Source organism: Erinaceus europaeus, chromosome 1 (genome assembly GCF_950295315.1).
Source record: "Erinaceus europaeus chromosome 1, mEriEur2.1, whole genome shotgun sequence".
Lineage (NCBI taxonomy): Eukaryota > Metazoa > Chordata > Mammalia > Eulipotyphla > Erinaceidae > Erinaceus > Erinaceus europaeus.
This window is the reverse complement of record NC_080162.1, coordinates 55,684,120-55,690,758: the sequence shown is the minus strand read 5'-3', so window position 1 is coordinate 55,690,758 and position 6,639 is coordinate 55,684,120.

Here is a 6,639-nt window from a genome sequence, read left to right as displayed (position 1 = left end):
GAGAAAAACTACATAATTGAGAAGGATGGGAGCATGGGGAAGATTTGAAAATGATATCTTCCCCCTTTGGGCAATAGTTTTTTCTCTTTTTAAATAAAGTTTTATTTGTTTTGTTTTCCTTACCAACAGTTGTGTGTTATTTTAAAGAATATATTATTTTCAGGGGGTCAGGCGGGTAGCACAGCGGGTTAAGCACACATGGCGCAAAGCGCAAGGACTAGTGTAAGTAAGTATTCTGGTTCGAGCACCCGGCTCCCCACCTGCAGGGGAGTTGCTTCACAGACAGTGAAGCGGGTCTGCAGGTGTCTTTCTCTCCCCCTCTCTGTCTTCCCCTCCTCTCTCCATTTCTCTCTGTCCTATCCAACAACAAACGACATCAACAACAGTGATAACCACAACAAGGCTATAACAACAACGGCAACAAAAAGGGTTGGGGGGAAAGGCCTCCAGGAGCAGTGGATTCATGGTGCAGGCACCGAGCACCAGCAGTAACCCTGGAGGCAAAAAAAAAAAAAAAAAAAAAAAAAAAATATATATATATATATATATATATATATATATATATATATAATATTTTCGGATTCTTTTTCACGAGCACAGACCCCTTTCCTTGGTCAGGAAAGCTCATCTGGGCAGCCCAGAGTAAGAGGGATGAGGACTAGTGTCCATCCAGAGAAAGGGCTCAGCTGCACAGCCAGAATCTCTTGATCCTGTGTGAGCAGGAACCTTTACAAGACACAGGGAGGCACTCATGGCAGGTGACAGAGAGGGAAGAGAGAAATTTGGTGCAGTCACAGCACCCCATTGCGCCCCAGACCCTGTAGCAAGGACTTAACTTGCTTTGCTGGGTGCAGCCCCACCCCCACAGCCAGTACTTTGAGCTGCCTGAGAGTGCATGAAGCCCAGCCAGTCTATCTTGGCGTTACTCTCGATCGCACTCTGTCATTTCACAAACATCTCATAAAAACTGCAGCAAAGGTGGGCGCAAGGAATAACATCATTGCAAGACTGGCCAGCTCCTCATGGGGCGCAAGCACTTCCACACTACGATCATCATCTCTGGCATTCTGCTATTCCACTGCAGAATACTGTGCCCCAGTATGGTTCCGTAGCCCCCATGTCCACTTGGTCGATTCCAAATTATATTCCTCCATGAGGATAATTTCTGGAACCATCCGTTCCATCCCAGTTCCATGACTGCCAGTTCTTAGCAACATCACCCCGCCAGATATTGGTCGGGATGCGGCATCATCTAAGTTCATTTCCCACGTCTACGCTCGACCGGACCTGCCAATATACGCAGATATCTTCGCCCACCCTGTCCAACGCTTGACGTCTTGTCATCCAATCTGGTCTCCTACGCCTACACTGAACTTCTCTGTTCCAGACTCTTGGAAACAGAGTTGGCAGTCAGCTGAGGTAAAGAACAAACATCTCATCACAGACCCCTGCAAGCATCAACCCGGCTTTGACCTAGCATGTTATGATTGGGCCCTCCTCAATTGCTATCGAACAGGCCATTGCCGGTGCACCACTATGTTCCATCGCTGGGGAGCCAGAGACGACCCAAACTGCCCCTGCGGCTACAGGCAGACTATGACCCACATAGTCAACGACTGCCACCTCTCCAGATTCAAAGGAGGTCTTGAAACTTTACATCAGGCTCAACCTGACGCTGTTGACTGGCTACGGAACAAGGGCAAACGCTAGAAGAAGAAGAACCCTGTTGCTCATTGCTCTTGATACAAGAGAAAGCCTTCAAAATAGTTAATGCCAGTTGTTTGATCCACGTTAGAAGCAGAACTAATGAATCAGGGAAAGGGGTGGCCACTGGGAGTGGCGGCCTGCAAACTACATATTTTGCCGGGTTATGTCGCCACCATGTGGACAAGGCATAGAATGCACCTTAGATGGACTATAAAAATTGTAGATTTAAGGTATTAGTATGAATATATAATTTTCATTGCGCTGCTTCACATAGATTTTTTTTTACTCTTGATTTCTCTATGTAGAGTGAGACACAGACATAGAGGAGCACAGTCCAGTTCAGGCCTATCCTACTGACTGTGGACCACTCTCAGGGCTTTTATTATGCATGTCTTCGGTACTTGGGTACTGAGCACTTGGCATCTCTCTGTCTTTCTATCTCCCCCTTTGATTTCGAAATGCAGTGAAATTTCAGTGTTATTTTTATGGGGGAGGGAAAGCTACTACCAGATGAGTACCTGGCATGGGGGCTCGGATTTGCCAGCACTTTGCACCACCGCCCCCCTACAATTCGCCCTGAGCACTAAGTGAAAATTGAAACAGTGAATCAATTCTTGGAAGGTGACCAGGGGGAGAATTCTTGTTATCTTAGTTACCCAGCTCTAATTGAAATCTATATGTGTAGGTTCCTGAAATTGTTCCCCTCTCTCCATCTGTGTCTATTTAAAGGTATGTTCTGGGGGTCTGGCTGTAGCGCAGTGGGTTATAAGCCTACGTGGCTTGAAGCGCAAGGATCAACGCAAGGACCCGGTTCGAGCCCCTGGCTCCCCACCTGCAAGGGGGTTGCTTCACAAGCGGTGAAGTAGGTCTGCAGGTGTCTTTCTCTCCCCCTTTTTCTGTTTCCTGTCTTTTCTCGATTTCTCTCTGTCCTTCTCAACAATAACAACATAAATGGCAACAATAGCAGTAAAGACAACAACAAGGGCAACAAAATGGGAAAAATGTCCTCCAGGAGCAGTGGATTCGTAGGGCAGGTACCAAGCCCCAGCAATAACCCTGGAGGCAAAAAAAAGGTATGTTTTACTTTCTTATTTTATATAAATAATTTTTATGTTATTCATAGTTTTTTTTCAAGATTATAAGATTACAGTGTATAGGTCCACACTTAAAGGTATGTTCTTATAAAAAAAGATACAGACAGAGATAGAAAGAGAGAGGTGGGAATGACCAGAAGCCAGAAGCAGCACACTCATGGCGTAGGGAACTCATAGGTACAGGTATGCAAGTCCTGCACTCTGCCTGATGAGCATTTCTCCTTATGCACATTGTTCTTGAAGTGTAAGTAAGCTTTCACAATAGCCAAGGCCAGTTGTTTTGATCCAGCTTAGAAAATGGAACTAAAGAGCCAGAGAAAGGGGCGGTCATTCAGAGCGTAGGCTGGCAAGCCACATGTGTGTTTTGCTATGTCGCCGCCTTGTGGACACTAAGTGGAATGCACCTCAGGAGAGAATATATAACTCAAATATAGGCGGTAATTATTTGTTAAGTGGACATATACGGTTGGTAAAAGGAAATAGAGCAGCAGGAATGGTGGTGGGAGATGGATCTGTAGTGGAGATCAACAGCAGGAGGTGTGAGTTTCCAGGTTCGATGCCATTTCCTTCAATGCCCAATTCACTCCTTCTTTTCTTTCTAAAAATGTTTAATTTAATTTAATTTGGCTACAGACAGAGAGATATTGAGAGGGAATGAAGGAGAGTGAGAGGAAGAAAAAACACCTGCAGGGTTGCTTCACTGCTTGTGAAGCTTCCCCCTGCAGTTGGGGGCTGGGGGTTTGAACCCTCATCCTTGTACCAGATGCTCATTTTCTGCCCTGGCCTCTTTGTAGCTCTGCTATTACACACAGAATTGTCTTTTGAAAGGAATGAATACATGCCCAGGGTGGAAAATGTAGACTACTCAGAAAAGTAGAAAGAAAATGGAACATGGTGCAACTCTCAGCCTTGGGCTCTTGATTCAGATTTGCAGAGTCTGCCCCTAGGATGTGCAGAGAGCAGTGGCCTCACTCCTCAGCCTACTTTTTCTCCTGTGAGTTCAGTCACTTAGAAAATTCAGGTATGTTTGCACAACAGTTTGTTTGGCTTTGTATGTTAACTCTCTTTTCAGCCACCAGGTTCCAGATGTCATCAGGATGCCGGCCAGGCTTCCCTGGACTGAAGACCCCACCAATGTGTTCTGGAGCTCTGCTTCCCCGGAGACCCACCCTACTAGGGAAAGAGAGAGGCAGCCTGGGAGTATGGATCGATCAGTGAAGGCCCATGTTCAGCGGGGAAGCAATTACAGAAGCCAGACCTTCTACCTTCTGCAACCCACAATGACCCTGAGTCCATGCTCCCAGAGGGATAGAGAATGGGAAAGCTATTGGGGAGGGGGTGGGATATGGAGATTGGGTGGCGGGAATTGTGTGGAGTTGTACCCCTCCTACCCTACGGTTTTGTTAATGTCACCTTTCTTAAATTAAAAAAAAAATTCAGGTATGGGGGGCAGCGCAGCGGGTTAAGCGCACATGGCGCAAAGCGCAAGGACTGGCATAAAGATACCGGTTGGAGTCCCGCACTCTACCACCTGCGGCTGGAGGCGGGGGAGGGGGGGAGTCGCTTCACAGGCGATGAAGCAGGTCTGCAAGTGTCTATCTTTCTCTCCCTTCTCTGTCTTCCCCTCCTCTCTCGATTTCTCTCTGTCTTATCCAACAATGATAGCAATAACAACAACAACAACGATAAACAACAAGGGCAACAAAAGGGAAAGATTAGCCTCCAGGAACAGTGGATTTGTAGTGCAGGCACCAAACCCCAGCAATAGAACCCTGGAGGAAAAATAAATAAATGAATAAATAAGTAAAATAAAAAAAAATTCAGGTATGTTAGCAGAGGCTGCAACCCTAACCTGTCACTTTAGAAAGCTATGTTACTAGCACAGCGGGTTAAGCACACGTGGTAAGGATCCTGGTTCAAGCCTCCGGCTCCCCACCTGCAGGGGCGTTGCTTCATAGGCGGTGAAGCAGGTCTGCAGGTGTCTGTCTTTCCTCCTCTCTGTCTTCCCCTCCTCTCTCCATTTCTCTCTGTCCTATCCAACAACGACGACATCAACAACAATGGCTACAACAACAATAAAAACAACAAGGGAAACAAAAAGGAAATAAATAAATAAATATTTTAAAAAAAGAAAGCTATGTTACGGGAGCCAGGAAGTGTCACACCTGGTTAAGCGCACACATTACAGTGTGTAAGGACCCAGGCTCAAGTCCCTGGTCCCCACCTGCAGGGAAAAGTTTCACAAGTGGTGAAACAGAGCTGCAGGTGTCTCTCTGTCTCTCTCCCCTCTCAATTTCTGTCTCTACCTAATAAATAAATATATAAATAGAAAGTAATGTTACTTCACTATCCTACTTAAACATGCAGTGAGAATGATTTGGAAAAACTCTGCCTCTTCTTTTTTTTTATTGGGTAATTTAAAAAAAAATTATTTTTTTCTTTTTTGTTGCCTTTGTTGTTTTTCATTGTTGCTGTAGTCTCTTCTTTTTTTAAAAAATATTTTATTTATTTATTTTCCTTTTTTTTGTTGCCCTTGTTTTTATTATTGTTGCTAGTGATGTTGTTGCCAGATAGGACAGAGAGAAATGGTGAAAGGAGGGGAAGACAGAGAGGGGGAGAGAAAGATAGACACTTACAAACCTGCTTCACCGCTTGTGAAGCGACTCCCCTGCAGGTGGGGAGCCGGAGGCTCGAACCAGGATCCTTAAACTGGTCCTTGTGCTTGGCGTCATGTGCGCTTAACCTATTGTGCTATAGCCCGACCCCCTCTTCTTTTCTTCTTGATGATTTCAATCCCAAGCCTTTATTTCTTGGGCTTTTGGTGCTTAGGAAGTCCTCAGTCAGGAAGCCTGTGAGTCAGTGTGTGGGGCACCCACCCTCTGTTCACATAGCTGGCTCCTTAGTGCCTTAGCCTAGAGGAAGGTGTCACCTTTCTTTCTTCTTCGCATGCTACCCCAGAACTTGGTTATGTGAGAGGATAGTGGCGTTCTTACGCTCTCTCTCCCACTTCTTTCTTTTCTATTCTCTCTTTCTTTCCGTCTTTCTCTTTTTCTTTTTATCAGAGCTCAGCTCTGGCTAATGGTAGTGCAGGGGACTGAACCTGGAATTTGAGAGCCTCAGGTATGAGAGTCTCTTTGCATAAGCATTATGCTATCTACCCCCACGGTGGTGTTCTTTCTCTATCATTCATCTGTGCTAAAGTACACAAACTTCTAGTATTTTGAACCTGCTATGGTAGTGTGGGTGTGTTGATGTATTTGCTAACAGTGTCTTCAAGTAGATCATCTGCTCTTCCTTTTTATGTGGACACATACACACAGCTCAGAGAGGCCTATGGCTTTGCCTTAGACCCACACTCTGAGCTTCTGGTATACAGGCCCTGTAGTCAGTCAGTCTTTCTTTCTTTTTTTATTTCTTTCATTTTTTTCTTTTTTTAATTTTAATTAATTAATTAATTTATTTTTATTTAAGAAAGGATTAATTAACAAAACCATAGGGTAGGAGGGGTATAATTCCACACAATTCCCACCACCCAATCTCCATATCCCACCCCCTCCCCAGTAGCTTTCCCATTCTCTATCCCTCTGGGAGCATGGACCCAGGGTCATTGAGGGTTGCAGAAGGTAGAAGGTCTGGCTTCTGTAATTGCTTCCTTGCTGAACATGGGCATTGACTGGTCAGTCCATACTCCCAGTCTGCCTCTCTCTTTCCCTAGTAGGGTGTGTCTCTGGGGAAGCTGAGCTCCAGGACACATTGGTGGGGTCTTCAATCCAGAGAAGCCTGGCCGGCATCCTGATGACACCTGGAACCTGGTGGCTGAAAAGAGAGTTAACATACA